Below are 19807 nucleotides of genomic sequence, written 5' to 3'. Positions count from 1 at the left end.
TGAGTGTTGACCCATCTGGCTCTCATAGCAGAATGCTACAGTCCTGTCTTAATTCCTAGATCTGCTCTATCTGGGTCTTCCTTGGATAAACTCACAATACCAATTGCTTTTCAGAAATGAGCCAACTACTGTCATTCATACTTCCTTATACGCCCTAGCATCTATACTCAGCACCAAAGAAAGACATGAAAGGAATGTCCACTCCATGGTGTATCATCTCTTTTCTGGTCAGAGAGGACCTCTGGGCTGATTAAGTTTCTTTCCTTCAGGTTTGATAAGATCTTGAAACAAGCAAATCACCCTCAGGAAATAAAAATTTGAACATTGAAATACTTGTTATCAGCACACTGAGAGAAACACCGCTGCCAGGAAGAGTAAACTCCAATTTTAACTGGTCTGCAGGTTATAGTTCCCATTAGAAAAACTACTTGGAAAAAAGACCAGTTAATTGTCTAGTGACTACAGAGCTAAAAATTAAGAGAATTGGGTGACTGCGGGATTAAGACAGAATCTAGCAACTTCCCTTTGCCTCTGGAACTCATCTTCCTGTAATCTAGATTAGTTGTGTGCCACAAAATAGGAGTTCTCATCTCTATGGGCAATGCAGATTAGATCCTAAAACTGCAACCCTTAAGCCTAGTGACCTTCTGTTATTGAAATTATGCTTGTTTCTCTGACTACTCCTCTATCGATTTAACTACAGTGAAGTAATTTGAAGATTTAAGCATAAAAATTTTGCTTTGCAAATCAGACTATATAACAGATAGATAATCATATAGTGCCTGAAAGTTATTAGGTACTCAGAAAATATGAGAAATAAATGACAAATAAGGGAATACAAGTAATTCAAGATTAAATATCTTGAAGAACTTTATGAAAAATGGAATTAGAAGTAGCCATTATTTGTTTCAAATTCCTTTGAAAAGGAAGTAGTTTATAGAATTATGAGTTAATAACAACTATTCATATGCAAAGGGCTATTCAGTAAGGTGAGAGAATGCCATGTTGTTCATTTGGAATCTGATTTGTAAGATTCTATTCAAGAAAACCCAGTAGTAACAAGGCAGGGATAAAAATCTGCCAAATCAGATTTAGCACTTACTCAAAGCTTCTTACTTCCAGATATATAGGGAAAAGGAGCTCTTGGAAACAACAACAAAAAAAAGTAGAGAATACATGGAGTGTACACATACACCTTTTGAATGAAATGATACTTTATGCATAAACTGCCATGCTTTGAACCACATGATGGTGTTACAATGAGCACAGCTAATTGCCTCAAAATAGGCTTTTGAGCCAAAAGCAGCCATCTGTAGTCTGGCCTGCAGTTCACAAGTTGGCTGGAGCCATAACAATGCATAATAAGGATGCTCACTAGGTGCTCAATACATATTGCAGTCAGATTTTCTATCTCTTCGGGAGTTTAGCTCTAGGAGAAATGCAGCTAGTGGAGAAGAAGAGAACCTGAAGGAGGCAGGAATAAGGCATCAAATAGAAGCTTTGGGACCACAAAGGTGACAGGGTATTTTCTATGGCAGCTGGAGAGGTAAGAGCAGTAAGGATAAAATGCTGAGTCACCACAATGCTGGAACACCAGAGAGTCAACGATGTGACAATACATGAAGCCTGTTGATGTATTGAAACCACCTTGGCAAAAGTATGATAGTGAGAGAAATCTGACATGGCTGACTCCATTTTGCTTCTAGCCTCACAGGCTGGTTCTCTTCGCTCATTCCTGGGCATAAGCCAAGCTAACTTTGGGAGAAATTTAATTTATAGTTTACATAATAATAGACCTTTCTAAATCCTGAACTGTTCTTGTAAAGCTTAATGAAAGGACACCAAGTTAGGAGGATGAGAGGGGTTTGAATTCTAAATAATTATCAGTCATTATTCTGGAGGTTATAATATTTGCAACTTCCCCTATTAGTCCTGAAGATAACATAACTATTGTAGAACAAAGATTGGCCTCTTGAGATGTCTGTCCAGGTTTTTGCGTTTCTGACAACCAGATGGCACCACCTAGACATGCCAACCAGTCCTGTGACCCCCACCCTAGAACTGACTCAGCACAAGAGGACAACTTTGATTCTCTATGATTTCATTTCTGACCCAACCAATCAGCATGCTTCCTACCCTAGCCTCCTATCCACCAAACTATCTTTGAAAAATCTGTAACCTCTGAGCCTTCAGGGATTCATTTGAGTAATAACTCAGTCTCCCACATGGCATAGCTGGCCTTGTGTCAATTAAACTCTTTCTTTACTGCAATGCCATGGTCTTGGTGAGTTGATTTTGTTTGTGCAGTGAGCAGGAAGAACCCATCGGATAGTTACAGGATTGTGGAAATAAACAAAGACCAACCAAATGAGAAAAGCAAAGGTTATTTATTCTGAGCTTGCTACAGCAAAAGAGTCTGCATCATCCCTTGAGTTTTGGCAGAGATTTAAAGGCAAGCAAAGAAGTGGGAAAGCTTTACAAGAGAAAAAAGGGAAGGCTTCAGGCATGCACTGATTGGAGGCTGTTGGCCTGGGGAAGCTATAGGTGGGCTAACCAGAATCAGGTTGTCCTATGTGATTAATTAGGGGTATATATTCAGCTTTCTCTGTTTGGTCCTAAGTTGGAAGCAGAGATAAAAATTAGGGATGCTGTCAATTATTAACCAAGTCCTGGCTATTTTGGGCCTATTGCTGTAGCAGCTACTGTTTAGCTTCCTGGATCATCACTAGAGATAGCAATCTGGTTTCCCGTAGGTCTCACTTACAGCAGGATGGCTTCTTGTGTTGCTCATTGTAGATACGGAGCTGGTTTCCTGAGTAGGTTGCTACAAGTTGTGGATCAAAGTTTTATTTTTATATATGGTCGGGACATTGTCCATTTGCATATCAGTCTCTCAGGAGTCTCTATTGTTTCTATTCAAACGGATCACCTAGTTCTTAATAGGCCTGGCTCTCTGATCACTAAGATAGTTTCTTTTCTTTTCTGCTTCTAAAACCATTTCTGTTTCTAAACTAAGACTATCTCAGCTATAGAAACTCTCATACCCCGGCAAAGTCTTCAGTTCCAGGCAAACTGGGATGGTTGGTTATCCTGCTGGTATATATCCTTTTCCATAGCCCTAATTAACTGGGTTAACAAGCAAAGCATTGACAGTTTTTAAGATCTCATCCTGTTCAATATGCTCTGTTCCTAGAAAATTAAAAAGTCTAACTAACAGAAGGAAAAAGTAAAGTCCTTGTTTTTAATAAGCAGAGTAGTCATGACAGGGACAGGAGGCAGGGAAATTTTGGGCAGAAGAGGGCAGGTCCCTGGCAAGGGCGCCACCTGCGAGCCTGGAACCACAGCCCAAGGTGAGGACATACATTCCTGTTTTCCTGCTCAAATGTTGCCTTTTCCAAAACCACCTATGGCCTGCCCTGCCCCACATACTGTGTCCATAAAAACCGCAGGCTCCACCAGCAGAAGAGAGGAGAAACAATGGATGTCAGAGGCTACAGTTGGAGAGAAGCGGCTTGACTTCAGAGGGACAGCTTGATGGTGTAGCTTCAGAGAGGAGTCCAGCTGGAGACAGCCAGACTCCAGGAGAAAGTTACCTTCCTGCTCTATTCCTTTTTCATCTCCCCTTCCCACTGAGTGTCACTTTCATTGGCAATAAGATCCTCCACATTTACCATCCTTCAAATTTGTTCATGTGACCTCATTCTTCCTGGATACTGGATGCGAACTTGGGTGCGGGTGCAAAAGACTGTCACACTGACCCTCCATTGAGGTGTTAACACTTAAACTGTCCACATGTGACAAAGCTAACAGGACATGGACTGTAACACTCTTCTGGGACTTCAGGGTTTGCAGGCACCCCCACTAGATGCAGCCACGGGGCCTATACAGAGTTCATTCCTGCCAACAGCCAAAAGCACTCACCCAGGTTCCTACACTTGCTTACCTGCATACTCCCTTCTGCAAGGAATAGAGCATAGCGGGTTCAAGTGAGTGGAGTTTGCCCCTGCTAGCACTGAAGCACCAGCTAGTTCCCGTGCTCACACTCTAGTTCCAGCCCCCAAAGGAGTCAGGGAAATTTTCCTGCTTCACTAAAAACTACATTTGTTTATAGATTTATTTAAAATTATTTGCATATCAGTGTTGCACAAGGAATCAGGAGGCCTGCATTGGCTGCCAACCAGCTGTGTAAACTTGGGTAAATTGCAAAGGAGTGCTGGGGCTCAGAAAACAATATCCCAAAGTATGGTGCTTTGGCATGCTGAGTACTTTGAACGAAAGAAGAACCAAGGTCTCTGATCCTCTTCTGCCCTCCTATCTCTCATCCCTCTTTCTCCTCCAAGTGCAGGGAGGGGCTTTCTCTGAAGTTTGCTTATTTGACTAAGGGAAGTTCCTTTCAAAAGAACGTAATTGTCATGAGCTCCTGCCCTAAAAGTCCATCAAACGGGGAAGATTAACTCATAGGAAAGAAGACTAAAGGTCACTGACACCACCTATTCTTCTGCAGACTGTCACCTGAGAGACTACCTGCATAACAAAACACCTTTGCTTACCATACATTTCCTCCCCTCACCCTTTCACAGCTTGTGTTGACATCTCACATGAAGAAGTCCTAAGCCTCTATTTCTTTCTGTAGCTCAAAATACCACTTATAGCCTGGCATGGCGGCATGCACCTGTAGTCCCAGCTACTCAGGAGGCTGAGGCAGGAGGATCACTTGAGCCCAGGAATTTGAGGCAGCAGTGAGAGCTATTATCACACCACTACGCTTCAGCCTGGGTGACAGAGCAAGACCCTGTCTCTTAAAAAAAATTGCTATTTAAACTTCAACCATCTGGCCCTTCTTTGAGTCTTATATTTTGTAAGGCTCCTGGGCATTTGCACGTAGTAAATTTGTATGCTGTTCCTCTTGTTAATCTGTCTACTGTCAGTTTATTCCAGAGATGCAAATTATCAAAACATTAGAGTAGAAGGAAAGTTCCCTTCACTCCTACAGGAGCATAACAGTAATTTTTGCACTTTCTGGAGACAATGTACAGACATGGTTTTGAGAATTCGTTCTCTATAGACTTGAGAACATTAATGAACTTTTTTAGCCCAACTTTTCTCATTTGTAAAATGGAGATTCTAACAATCTAGCTTTTCAAGTCATTGTAAGAAGTACCTGAAATATATGGACATAAAACAATTATCCCATTGCCTGAAATGTGGTAAGCTTAGAAAAATTTATGTATTTGCAAATTTATTTTGCTTGCTAATACCTCCTATTTGAAACTAAGTTATGTACCTCTGTATTAGTTCATTTTCACACTGCTGATAAAGACATACCCAAGACTGGGTAATTTACAGAAGAAAGAAGTTTAATGGACTCACAGTTTCACGTGGCTGGGGAGGCCTCACAATCATGGCAGAAGGTGAAAGAAACATCTCACATGGTGGCAGACAAGAGAAGCGAACTTGTGCAGGGAAACTCCCCTTTATAAAACCATCAGATCTCATGAGACTTACTCACTATCACAAGAATAACACAGGAAAGATCTGCTCCCATGATCAAATTACCTTCCACCAGGTTCCTCCTATTACACATGGGAATTGTGGGAGTTACAATTCAAAATGAGATTTGAGTGGGGACACAGCCAAGCCACACCAACCTGCAAACTCGTATAAGTCCTAACCTCGGAATTTACTATATTTAGAGATAGGGTCTTTAAGAGGTAATTAAGTTAAAATGAGGTCACTAGGGTGGGCCCTAATCCAATGTCTCATATCCTTATAAGAAAAGATTAGGACACAGAAGGAAGATAATGTGAGGCCACAGGGAGAAGATAGCCATCTACAATGTAGTCAGGAACAGAGGTTTCAGAAGAAATCAACCCTGCAGACGCCTTGATCTCAGACTTCTAGCCTCCAAAATTATGAGAAAATAAATTTTTCGTATTTAAATTACTCAGTCTGTGGTACTTTGTTATGGCATCCCTAGCAAACATACCTTGTAAAGATAATAACATCCTAATTTAAATAAACAATTAACTTGGGCTAGAGTAGCAACATAGTACGATCTGCTAATCAGTTGATTATTGTTTGATCTATATCAGATTTTCATATATAAACAAGGAAATATCATGCAAAATGTTTCTATTGAAGGCCGGGCATGGTGGCTCACGCCTGTAATCCCAGCACTTTGGGAGGCCAAGGCAGACAGATCACCTGAGGTCAGGTGTTGGAGACCAGCCTGGCCAACATGGTAAAAACCCTTTTCTACGAAAAATACAAAAATTAGCTGGGCTTGGTGGCACACATCTAAAGTCCCAACTACTTGGGAGGCTGAGGCAGGAGAATCGCTTGAACCTAGGAGGTGGAGGTTGCAGTTAGCTGAGATTGCGCCACTGCACTCCAGCCTGGGTAATAGAGGGAGACTCCATCAAAAAAAAAAAAAAAAAGTTTCTATTTAAGAGATCTCCTCTGTATCAAGCAATATTTGAATATCCCAGAATTAATGGGTTTTTTAAATGACTGATATTACATTATTTTTGAGGTCTATAAATCTTAAAATTACCTATTTGGAATATTTCTATTTTTCATATACATCTGATTCCTAATTTCAATAAACGAGAAAATAGGTGTTGCAGAAAGCTGTCTACACACCATGAAAAAAAAAAAAGAATGCTCTCTGAGCCAGTCAAACAGGAAAAATGCCTCTTAGAAGAAATGGTTGTTGCCGAGAAGGATTTCTGCTTCCCCATCTGTCACCCTCAGTTCCCTTGCATGTGCTCTGGCCCCTGGGTACAGTTAGGCATATTAGGGTGCTAAGGAGCTCCAGCCCATTAATGGTCACACAGGAGAGGACCTTCACCAAGGGAACTGCTGGAGAGGACCAAGGGAGACTGTTGTCCTTAATCTGTCATACCTATAATAGATTAGTTTTTTATAAAACACAGAGTTAAGGGAGGGTAGGACATTTCAATGATTCCAGTTCAAAAGTCAAAGCTGCAATTTCAATTCATTATATTGAAATGTCCTTTTGTCTTAATTGTCTGATAACATTTGGACACAAGTTATGTATAAATGCTTAACTTATTTTGAGAGACACTGAGGGTGCTCCATTTCCTACATTCCCAGAGGCCAGTGTGAGCTACTCTCACTAGGGAACCAATCATCAGCCTGGCTTGTGTATAAATTTCCCGTGAAGAGGTGAAAAGCAGTGCAAGAGAACACACACACACACACACACACACAATGAAACAGGCAGTTGTGCCATGCTCGGTTGCAACCCACAACTAAGTTAAAGTAACACCACAGTAAATATGCTATAAAACAGTAAGCACGCTCTCTCAAGCCAAAGATATGCTAAATTTGGATACCTCTATGTGGAACACACATCAGAGCTTTGAAAAATGAAAAAACACAACTTGAAACTTCCAAGCTGACTGGGGTTTAAAAAACAAACAGCAACACAGAGTATCTAGGAGGGAATAAAATATCTAACTATTATACACAGAGTGCCAAGGCATCTCGCCTGTACTATCATTTTAAGCTCCAATTGGGTCAGTCATCTACAACCATATCATGTGCTTTGATTGACTACACTTTGGATATTTGGTCTCTTGTAACATCAACCTCCATGTGACTTCTGAGCTAGATTATCTCTGCTCCCCTGATGTTAGTCAGGGAAAAGAGATTAGAGTGGAGGTTGGAGGGGGCATGAATTCTTTCTTAGACTGTCACAGAAGCAGCTGTTCTCTCCTAGCAGGGGCAAAGCTTCAGTCTGAATGAAGATTTGGGTCACAATGCTTTTTACCTCCTTTCCAACTTTCCAAATGTAAATTCTATAAACATCTGAGCATTTTGCATTATGAAGAAAATTGCTAGATACTTGACTTAATTTTTAAATATCCTTTTAAGCATTTTGAAATCATTTAAGCAGACTATAATCTGAGAATCCTTAGTTTGGGTAATGTTTTGCTCTCCAAGGGACCAAATGGCAATTCCCAACTCACAATTACAAATTTATGGGAAGGTTGCCTGTGACTCTCAATGTTCTGCATCAAAGGTCAAGGGAAAAGAGAGTTTATATCTTTAGTCTTTGGAAAGTTTTATCAGTCTGCAAAATGTTTTTCATATATTTTAGGATTGTGGCAGTGATGTGCCTAATGACTATATCTTCAGCAAGTTTAGTAATCATCTTTAAAGGCATGATTTTAATTCAAATTCAAACTTTTATTCTCCCAAACACAGACTTCTTTCACACTTGGCATTTCTTTCTTGCCTGGTGCTAATGTAAAGATTTTAATATGAATTAAATGCAAAAGGATGCAATTTTCAACCACCTCCTACTTGATAAAGTCCTGCTCTGCCCCAAGACCCACCTCAGATCTTTCTAACAACCCTGGAGAATATTTTTCCAAATGAGGTTAGTTCCATCAGCATCTTACAGCATCATGCTTGCACACTGTGATAATGCTCACCGTATCAGCAATCTCTCACCACTGGATAATTAACTGCTTGAGGAGAGAAGCAGTGTATCCCTTTCTATATTCTCAGGGCCAATCACAGTCCTTGGAATACAGTTGATGCATCATAAACCTTGTTGAAGTGAATTGTCAAGGTTTCACTGAAGTCAAAGACATCATCGAACACCTCTGTTATATGAAAACTTATCTGTGATCAAGGTGCTAAATAATGAAGTCTCTCCCAAGGCAATAACAATGAGTCATGTACCTTTTTTGGGATGCTTTCTATGAAGTGATAGACATGATATCAGATCTGAAACATGGTGAGGACCATTGCCCTTGGAATTCATAAACATAATTGAGGAAAGAGCTAATGTCAAGGTCCATGTAACTTTGAGAGCTATAACACTACTATAAGAATGACTAGAATCATATTAAAGACCTATTCTGAGTTTTCTCTCTCTCTTTCTCTGTTTCATAGAGTGAGGCAAGTAGAACTGAATCAGTTATTTGCTTTTTATAGTTAACTCTATGCCCATGAAACTTTCTTGGGTACACTTTCTTAGTCACATGTAACATTCCAAAAGGGCTAATCATATCAGGATAATTTCTCTGACTTTGATCATGCTTTGTTTTAACATCTTAGGGCTTCACTTGATACATATGTGTAACTTACTATTTTCCAAGCACAATGAATGCTGGAATTGTAGCAATCGTGAGTTACTATTTCCTTACCCAAAATTCAGTCCCCTTTCCCCAGCTTCCTTATTCGTATTTTTCAAAGTAACAATGTTCCTGACTAAAAATCTCAACTTCCTAGAGTCTCTCAGAGTTGGAGGGGTGATACAGTTGCAGACAATAAAATAAACTGCAAGTTTCTGGGAAATAACCCTCATGAAGGTAAGCCATTCTTGGGACAGCTCTGTTATTTGAGGCTGAATGAATATCTGATAAGATGGCATAGTCAATCCTAAGCACTGCTAAATTGTGGCAGTCGGAAGAATAGCAGGGCTTAAGTGTTGTTGTCTCATATCCTGAGCCTTTTATTTCTAGGCCAATCTGAAATCTTCCCGGTGGGTGGATGAATGAGAAGAATTGAGGAAATATACCTTCCCCTGTTTTGGGGAAGGAAGAGGATTATGGGCCCGCATTATTACCATTAGGTCTGAGACATAGTGTGGGTGTTGGTTATAAGGGAGTCTGCATGCTAATGAATCCTTTTGGAGCTTGCCTTCTGTGGAGGGGTAAAGAAGTAAGGTTATAAGTGAAGGATCAGTTCCTCTGATGCTACGAACTCCTCCTGAGCAACAATCTGGCACTTCGAAGGGAGGCAAGAAGATCAGTATAGAAGGACACAGAGACTTCTGCTCTCTCTTTAAAGCCTGATTTCCTTACAGAAATTGCTATTCTACTGCCCTCTAGGAGAACGCTGTCCAGGACAAGAATTTCCTTCTTAACAAAAAATTATGGCCAAAAAACAAAATAGTAGCAGAGATATTAAAGAAGTATCTGGTTTGGGGAGCTAGGAGGATGATCCTAAATTCATTGAAATGGAGATATATGACTGCATTTGGGGCCTCTTTTTACTGTAATCCCAGCCCTTAGGTCATGTTTTATATTCAAGGCATCGTGATCATCACTCACCTTTGACTGGAAGAGCAAAGTCACTCCTACTGGATGTGGGTAAATATAGTAAGACACTTGAAATGCAATGCCCTTGAGAAGCCAGTTTCTTCTATAAGGAGCAACTTCATCTCAATAACAAAGAGATAATAAAGGGACCTCCAGCTGGCCTGATGGGTGTTTTGGAACTCCAACAGCTGCTTCCGGATGTATCATTCCCACCTTGCACAGCCTTTCAGCGGAAATACTTTTTGGCTCACTCAGAGGATGGAAAATCTTTCCAATTAGACAAGTTGGTGGAAAGGCCTGAGGTGGGAGATGGCAATGCTTCCTAGAGGAGCCCACCTCGAATGGTAGCCTGAGATCACGCTGAATGCGAGGACAGCGCTGTGCACAACAGAGGCCTTTAGTCACAGACATGGGACAGGGGTGCCTAGGATGGGTCTTGCTCATTTTTTCTGTACTATTCCATATCTAGGATTGGATTCTTTAATTTCTCCAAACCAGCATTTATGAGGAAAAAACACAAATTCTCCCTAGGCAGGCAGTTGTAAGTGTGTGTGTATACATCTGTGTGTGTATGTGTGCATGCGTGTGTCTGCATGTACCTACACATTTGGTGGGAGGGAAGAAAAAGTCAAAGTCTCCTTCTCCCTAGAGACTGATTATTTGTAATTACTCAAGACATTCATAAGTAAATATATTCATAATATTGTTTGAGTGGCTCAAACATAAGAAGTAAAGAGATGAACTAAAATTAAAAGTGTGTCTTATAAAATGAACTAGCTTAGTTTAAAGAGCAGCTAAGTTTAAAGAGCAGTTTTTTTTCTCTATCACCTGCCTACCAGGTCCCAGCCAACATGACTTGCCAAGGCCAGTGACTCAGCAGAGCGTGCATTCAGCAGCTACTGAATGACAGCCTTGGAACAGTTACTGCAGGTCTCTCCACTCCTATGAGCAGTATAGTGACCAATGAGGCATAGATCTTTGCTCTTACTCTTTTCATCTTGAAATGCATACCCACTGCCGTGTGCATTTTCTGCACATTTCTACATGCCTCAGTGTTATAAAACAATGCAATAAAGGGCTGTTCTAGAGGCTGCCTGGAGTTTTCTGTCTCAAGTCAGCTATTTTCTTATCTGACTTGGCATTTAGAACAGCCGGACGGCTCTGACAAATGTGTCTTGGAGCTGTGCACCAGGGGTATGTTGCTTTATGATATGATTAAGTTAAAGCACATTCTTTCCCTTGCGTTGACTTTCTCTGTGCCTTGAACTGAAATCAATCCAATCAGTAAAATCCTGATGCAGCAAATGATAAACCCCAAGGCTTACTACTGTTACTGAGAAAGCCCAAACTCAGCTCCCCTGACACCCTTGAGAGAGTTTACCCTTTACCTGGAAGCCATGAATTTCCCTCCTTGCTGAAAAGCATGCAATTGCCATTAGATGGAGCTCAATGAAAGAAAAAATAGAGGATGGGATTTTCTGGGTTAGAAAGAGGTTTTTCCTGGAAAGTCTGTTGGAATTCTTAAAGGGTCAGTCTCAGTCTGGTATGTGTTTTAGAGTTAGCCTCCATATAAACCCATCAGATAGCTCTGTCCATGCACATCCATAAGCATTAACATCACTAAAACTAGTAAATATGAGATATAAGGCCCTAGAAAATTATGTAAAAATCCAACGGGATAAGCTAATTTATGTTGTATTAGAGTTTAGAGCCCAGATTTCCTCATAATTTGTAAAATGATATTTATCTAGTGTGTTTTTATCTCCCTGCTCCTCAATCATCCCCACCACCAGGAGGCTTTTTGGTATGCATACATGGAGAAAGCTAGTCAAAGAGATGTATGGCCTGGGAAGAGAAAGGTAACCTAGTATTCATGTTAGAATGAAGTTTCCGGTCTGGCTTTGTGCAAGGATGGGCATGATGGCTGAGCCAACTACTGCAGCCAGGCAAAATTGTTCCCTTTTGCTTTATGGCTAGGATCAAATCAGAACATGGGTGGTCCTGTGTAATAGGAAAAATGTATGTCGTATGGGAAAAATCCAGTGCTTGTATTGTAACCATTTATATGTCATTAAGTGATGCTGGGAATTTTTAAAGGACATTTCACTTAAGAACTTTTGTATGCTGAGATTTTATGCTATCATAGAGCTCAAAACATCAAGGGAAAGAAAATATAAATAAATAACTTTACTGCATTTATTTATGTTCATATTAAACCGTAGAAAGAGATTTGCACACTATAAACAATGAAGATAGTATGGATTTAGAAATTGGATTTGGTTCTATAAACTGATTTGCTTCAATCAGCTTTTAAAAGAAAGCTTTTTTCCTCCTTTTTCAATGTGTGTATACATATGATTCTTCCAGCAATGCAGGGACTGCCCATTTGTCCTTTCCTTCCACCCCATATATATCACTTGACACAGCAGAAGATATCTGCCTTTGAAACATTTGTTTGTAAATCAAAATATACTTTAATTGCATTGAAATGGTCTTTATTACACTGTTGGGAGTAACTTCATAAGCAAAACATCTTTTAAGGAGTGAATAATGAAGCCATAGTAAGTCATTTGCTATAAATAGGAGTTTATATGCTAAACGTGCATAAAGCCAAATAGTCCACAGAGTCATAAATTGTGGTACCCTCTTACAAATATGATAGACATCCCCAGACTGGCCAATTAACTCATGCATTCCACAAAGACGTACCTGACATCCTCAAGGACTCATGTTTGGGAACTTAAGGAACCAGAGGGAACTCTGGCAACGTAAAACCATCTGTTCTCCTTCACTAGGCTTCAACTGAGGACCTCACATACCTTTGCTCCTCACATCCTGATTCTCACTCTGGAAACAACTATTTACCTGGCTTTGGGTCTATATCCAAAAACACATGCTTTTGCTCACATCCTGATTCTCACTCTGAAAACAACTATCTACCTGGCTTTAAGTCTATATCCAAAAACAAAGGTGGTGAGGTATCAGGAAACAATGGACTTCCTACTGAGCCTCCAGGAGGATATTTCCTCCCAAATGATAAAGGAAGAAATTTCAAGGGGAAGGAGGGCAAGGTAGAAGGAGAGGAAGACAATCCAGCACAGAATGTTGTGTATTAGCCCGTGATTCAACATCAGACTCATCAGTAACTGCCTGCATGAAAGGTTAATTTAGATTTCTATTTCTGCATTTAACCTCTTTTAAAAAGAAAAAAAAAAAATGTCCACTCCTCAAGACTCAGTGACAAAACTGGGGAGAGAAAGAAGAAGATCAATGATGTTATTGGGTTCCCAACTTGTATTACAAATGGATGGTGGTGTTGTTACAGAAAAGGAGTCCCAGTCCAGACCCCAAGAGAGGGTTCTTGGCTCTCACACAAGACAGGATTCAGGGCAAGTCCATAGTGCAAAGTGAAAGCAAGTTTATTAAGAAAATAAAGAGATAAAAGAACGGCTACTTCATAGAATGTGCAGCCCCAAGGGCTGCTTGTTGCCCATTTTTATGGTTACTTCTTGATGATATGCTAAACAAGGGGTGGATTATTCATGCCTTCCTTTTTTAGACCATATAGGGTAACTTCTGATGTTACCATGGCATTTGTAACTGTTACAGTGCTGGTGGGAGTGTAGCAGTGAGGACAACCAGAGGTCACTCTCATCACCACTTTAGTTTTGGTGGGTTTTGGCCAGCTTCTTTATTGCAACCTGTTTTATGAGCAAGGTCTTTATGACCTGTATTTTGTGCTGAACTCCTATCTCCTCCTGTGACTTGGAATGCCTTAACTGTCTGGGAACGCAGCCCAGTAGGTTTCAGCCTTATTTTATCCAGCTCCTATTTAAGATGGAGTTGCTCTGGTTCACTTGCCTCTGACATTTCCCCCCTCCCTTTTGTAAGAGAACTCTTAATCCTAAGGGTTGCAGAGGGATGAAGGTCCACCTTCTGTAACTTCTTCAGGCTGAATAGGGGCAATGGTATTCCTGCCTAACTATGAGGGGTCTCTTGCATTCAGGGTAGAGAGGAGCTCAGTCAGAAAGCATCAGTATGGTAAGGTCCATTCATAACTCTTGAGTTTCAACAAAAGGTGATATCTGGAAGATTAGTAAGTGTATAATTTAAGAAAACATTCAGTAAGCTTGTCCCATATTCCTACACAAAGAGTGTAACAGCAATATATTCCACAAGAGTAAAGCAAAATAAGTAAAGTTATTCCAGGTAAATTAAATTAGAAGGCTTTTCATGAACTGGGTAACTACTGGAACTAAGCTGATACAGAGTTGTTAGCTGATTGTAATGTGCCCAGATTAGAATACTCTTCCAGATTTTTACATAACCCATCCCTCTTGTTTCTTCTGAGCAGCAGTCAGAGATCACTGTTTGGTTTACAGGAATAAGCAGGGTCAGCCTAAATTGCAGAAACAAACTTAGAAACAACTAATGAAACTAGAATTTAGTAACAAGTGTACCATAGTTTTTGAAACATAATATTTCTCACTCCAGTTTCCCAGTTTTACTAAAGACAAATTATAGTAAGACTGATTTGCTTTATTATATTTGGCCTGATTATTTGTATAAAATGCAGCAAGAATAATTATTTTTCACATAGGCTTTTTAATTGTCTTTGATGGAACTCTGTTTTATAAGGAATCTCAGATAAGACTTTTTAAAAGCCAAACCCTGCCAAATACCTATGAGTTGCGTAAATTCCTCTCCTTTTGAGGAGATAACTTGGGGCTCCCAGACCTGTGGGAAAGTTACATTCTTTACTTACCATATATTAGAAACCCTGTACAGGGATTGTTGTAGGCAAGGTATGAGGCCAGTTCCCCAAGGGTTTTTAGTGGCTCTATAAGTTAAGTTAAATTCCCTAAAGGAAAACACACTATTCCAGTCAAGGCCTTGGCAAAATAACCAATTTCTCCAATTGTGTCCTGTTACAAAGGAAAACAGATTCTCATTGCACCTATGCAAATAACTATGTTGCCATAAGTTAAGAATACTCACAACTAGTTTCCAAATTCTGGAAAAATCTGGTAGAGAGAAATGAATATACTCCAAATTTGTTCATAGGAGTACACTGAACTATTAAAAGCTGTAAATAGCTCAAAAGAAAAGTTTCCTTGACTCTGAAAAACAAAACAAAGGATCAGCAACGTTTTAAGCAAAGTTGAAAAGACTAAACTTCTTCAGTTTAGGCCATGTAGTTAACTTCCGTTCAATAGTTATGAACATTTCAGTTCTCTATGAGAGTTCTGAAAGTTTTTTCTTTTATTCTGATGTCACAATCTCCAAAGTTATCAGAAAACCTGCATTTTTTTTTTTTTTTTTTTTTTTTTGAGATGGAGTTTTGCTCTTGTTGCCCAGGCTGGAATGCAATGGTGCAATCTCGGCTCACCGCAACCTCTGCCTCCCAGGTTCAAGTGATTCTCTTGCCTCAGCCTCCTAAGTAGCTGGGTTTACAGGCACGTGCCACCATGCCCAGGTAATTTTTGTATTTTTAGTAGAGATGGGGTTTCTGCATGTTGGTCAGGCTGGTCTCAAACTTCCCACCTCAGGTGATCCACCCACCTCGGCCTCCCAAAGTGCTGGGATTACAGGCATGAGCAATTGAACCTGCATTTAAGAATGCTCGCAAGAGTTCTATAGTTGGTTATATAAACCACCTTCTAAAGAGGATTAAAACAAGACAACAATTGTCTGTGGATGATAAAAAGTTCTAGCCACTATTAAAGCCAAAATTGATAAGGAAATTTAGTTACTTCTGTGGCACACAAAATTTTACATAATAATTATAATTATTAACAACATACACTAATTCATGTTAGAATTATAGGAGTTTCCCATAACTTTCAAACATATACCAATAAAACATTTATGCAAATACAGTCCAAAGAAAGCAAAACACTATTTCACATTTGATAATGCTTCCTATATGATTTTATATCAAATAAGCCAAATTTCACCTTTACATTAATGTACTATTAATGTTAAACCCAATTTTTCATAAAACTTTATAGACATATTTAATCAATTTTAATGTTTAACCACAAGGTAATATTCTTATAAACTTTTTATAACCCTTTACATTTTTTGCAAAACAGCAGATTAATGCTCTAAGAAAAATTTGTTGTGCTTCTATTCCAATGTTTAATTTACAGAAAAACTGAATAATACTCTTAACTTTAGCCAGTATGTTCACACATAGAATCTCTTGCAATTAATTTTTATAAATCTTCCACAACTTCTTTAAACCTTTAGATATTGTTTTACTTAAAACAATTCTTTAACACTTTATTCTAGCCATGCCAAGCAGCCAATATTTCTAGCTTCTCAACTTGACCAAAGATAATCTCCTAGGTGCTTAGAGAAAGGAAAATTTAAGACAGTCCATGGAGGAGAAGAGAATAAACAAGGTCACTCAGATACTAAACCAAAAATGACTTACTTCCTAGGTGGGGAATTGAATCCACACAGCTACCGTGAAAGTGCAAAACCTTAACTACTGAGTTACAGCACAGGACAGTCTCTACTCCTGCCCCCGCCCCCGCTCCCCGCCGAGAAGAAGTCTAGAGTAGTTAATTTTGAGATTGAAAATGTTTTTAATTATTTTATATGATTTTTAGAGCTATGACATGAACCTTAAAATTCCTGTTCCCTGAAGGCGGAGACCAAAAGAAAGCACCACCACATGGTTAAAAGATCAAGCTCCCGAGGACACAAAACAAGGCGGGGACTTCAGCCAGTTTTTCTCTTTGTTTCAGGGACATGAAGCCAAGTTTGTTACTGACCAGCTTGCTGGGTTGTCTTGAAAAGCAGGCTTACAGGTGTTCTAAGCCCATGTTTTAGCCTAAAGATAAACAAATTCATAGCACAAAATACACCAGCTTAAGACTAGCTTTAGAATTCTCAGTTGGGCGCAGTGGCTCACGCCTATAATGCCAGCACTTTGGGAGGCTGAGGTGGGCGGATCACCTGAAGTCGGGAGTTCGAGACTAGCCTGACCAACATGGAAAAGCCCCATCTCTACTAAAAATACAAAATTAGCTGGACATTGTGGTACATGCTTGTAATCCAAGCTATTTGGGAAGTTGAAGCAGGAGAATCACTTGAACCTGGGAGGTGGGGGTTGCACTCTAGCCTGGGCAACAAGAGAGAAACTGTCTCAAAAAATAAAATAACTCTTTTTTGCATTAGTCTAAACTTTATAGAGGAGATAAATACTGATTTTTGTTTTTGGAACCTTTTATTCAACTGTTTGCACAGAGAGAGAGAAGCCAGAAATCTGATGGGTAAGAAATTTTACCCTTTTCCCAGCATGTCGGGCTTCTAGTTCCCTTTCCCTGAGCAGCCCTAGTGATCCAGTTTGCAACACCATTGCCCTGGGGGCCAAGTCACATCATAAAGGAAAATTTTTTGTTGTTGCTGTTCTAGCCAGAGCAAAATACATGTGATAAAACATAGACATTAGCCACTCTGCTTAGCACCCGGTATCAAACTGGCAAGGCTTAAATTTGCCCTCAGATGGGTCCCATCATCTTTCATCCAACTTCCAACTAGGAGTTTCGACACGAGGTCTCTGGGCAAGGTGGTCACCCTAAGTAATAGAAAAGATAAGAAAGGGAAAGGAGAGAAAGAAAAGCATTGCCTGTGGCAGGCAGGGAAGGCAAAATTCTCAGGGAGGTCAGAGAAAAACCCACCCACTGCAGCAACACTGAAAATTTCAGGAGGCTGCTGTCATGAAGGGATTTTTTTTTTTCCAGCAGTTTCATTAGCTCTCAAGTTTCTCCTTTTGGGAGAGAAAAAGGCTCCACATGTCACACGATCCTGTACATGCCTAACCCTGTCACCCACGGCCATCAGCAAAGAGTTCAAGGCAGCTTAATCCAAAGAGAATAGAAGTTAACATCCCCTAGTGCCAAACTTTTTCTTAGCTGAGAGGGAGTTTACTGAGAGGGGCCTCTAACCCCCTAAATCTAAGAAGAGACTCTAACCCTCCTAAGTGGGCCTCTAACCCAAGGTCGGTCAAGCTTCCTTGCATTTTATTAAGAGGGGCCTCTAACCCACTCTGTCGTAGGAGAGACTCTGACTCCGCTAAGTTGGTCCTCTAACCCAATCCCATTCTTTATCTGGGTACCCCACCACTTATCCAAAGTCATCCAATCAGTGCTCCAATCTATTGCCTTTGGGTCAGGGTGGCCTCAGTATTGTCCCTTTTGTGGTTTGCGAGAAAGATGTTACTGGATCCCACCACTTACCCAAAATTAGCCTTTGGGTAGGAGGTTTCTGCAGTATAGTCGCTTCTGTGGTTGTCAGAAAGATGTCACGGGACCCCAACACTTACCCAAAGGTAGCCGTTGGGTCAGGATTTCCTCACTACATAATCCCTTCATAGTCGCCAGGAATATGTTACAGGAAGGGGGTCCCAGTCCAGACCCCAAGAGAGGGTTCTCGGATCTCATACAAGAAAGAATTCAGGGTGAGTCCACAGTGCAAAGTGAAAGGAAGTTTATTAAGAAAGTAAAGGGATAAAAGAACGGCTACTCCATAGACAGAGCAGCCCCGAGGGCTGCTTGTTGCCCATTTTTATGGTTACTTCTTGATGATATGCTAAACAAGGGGTGGATTATTCATGCCTTCCCTTTTGAGACCATATGGGGTAGCTTCCTGATGTTACCATGGCATTTGTAAACTGCCATGTTGCTGGTGGGAGCACATCAGTGAGGATGACCAGAGGTCACTCTTGTGGCCATTTTGGTTTTGGTGGCTTTTGGCTACCTCCTTTATTGCAACCTGTTTTATCAGCAAGTTTTTTAGGACCTGTATTTTGTGTTGACCTCCTATCTCATCCTGTGACTTAGAAGGCCTTAACCATCTGGGAATGCAGCCCAGTAGGTTTCGGCCTCATTTTACCTAGCTCCTATTTAAGATGGAGTTGCTCTGGTTTACTTGCCTCTGACAGTGTGGTTCACTGAGATCAGGGTAGACACTTCTCAAGTTCAATGTGAGGTTGATAAGTGTGAAATATGTCTGTCTATGCTTTATGTTTACATAAAGCAGTTGTCAAAGTATTTTCACAGACACCATCTCATTTGATACCCACAGCATGCCCATGAAATAATTTAGTTGGTTATCAATAGTCTTACTTTAGAGATAAGAAAACTGAGGCCCCAAATGTTTAAATAATTTTCCAAAGGTCACAAAGGAAGTATTAGGGTGAGGCTTGAACTTTGGTCTTCTGACTCTAAATCTTGAGACCGCTGAATTTTGTACTTAATTATTCTAATTAACTTCATGAATGTTAAGTTGTTATTTTCCAATTAGAGTATATAGTCTCTGAAGAAAAGGATAATAGTATATATTTTTGTCTTGGCGTTTCTTGATCTTGGCACTATTTACCTTTTAGGTCAGGGGTTGTATTTTGCATTATAAAGTGTTTAGTAGCACCCCTGGCCTCTACCCACTAAATGGCAGTAAAACATGCCAAGTTGTGACAACCAAATATGTCTCTAGTCATTGTCAAACATTCCCTGAAGCGCAAATTTGCCCCTGGTTGAAAATCGCCGATTTAGTCCTTCTACCATACCAGGCACATAGGAGATGGCTGTAAATTCCTGGAGAACTAATGAAGTGTTTTTAATAGAAACTTATTAAACAATGAAGTTAAACTAAAGGGTAAGATGAAGGACTTTGCCTTTTTAGCATTTGTAACAGTGCCTAACAAATCAGGCAAGGCT

General features: G+C 40.1%; 1 long non-coding RNA gene across 1 annotated transcript in view; it reads right to left on the bottom strand.

Moving 5' to 3' along the window:
• LOC126955219 (uncharacterized) overlaps positions 1 to 5439 on the bottom strand; it is a 30421-nt gene extending 24982 nt beyond the window's left edge. The window contains exon 1 of the long non-coding RNA XR_007725845.1: positions 5371 to 5439. This is a non-coding gene — a long non-coding RNA (uncharacterized LOC126955219). The remainder of the gene's footprint in view (positions 1 to 5370) is intronic.
• Positions 5440 to 19807: the final 14368 nt, after the last annotated feature.

The sequence above is a fragment of the Macaca thibetana genome, chromosome 5 (assembly GCF_024542745.1).
Source record: "Macaca thibetana thibetana isolate TM-01 chromosome 5, ASM2454274v1, whole genome shotgun sequence".
NCBI classification, from domain to species: domain Eukaryota; kingdom Metazoa; phylum Chordata; class Mammalia; order Primates; family Cercopithecidae; genus Macaca; species Macaca thibetana.
Note: the sequence above shows the minus strand (reverse complement) of the source record. Positions and strands in the feature narration are given on the sequence as shown.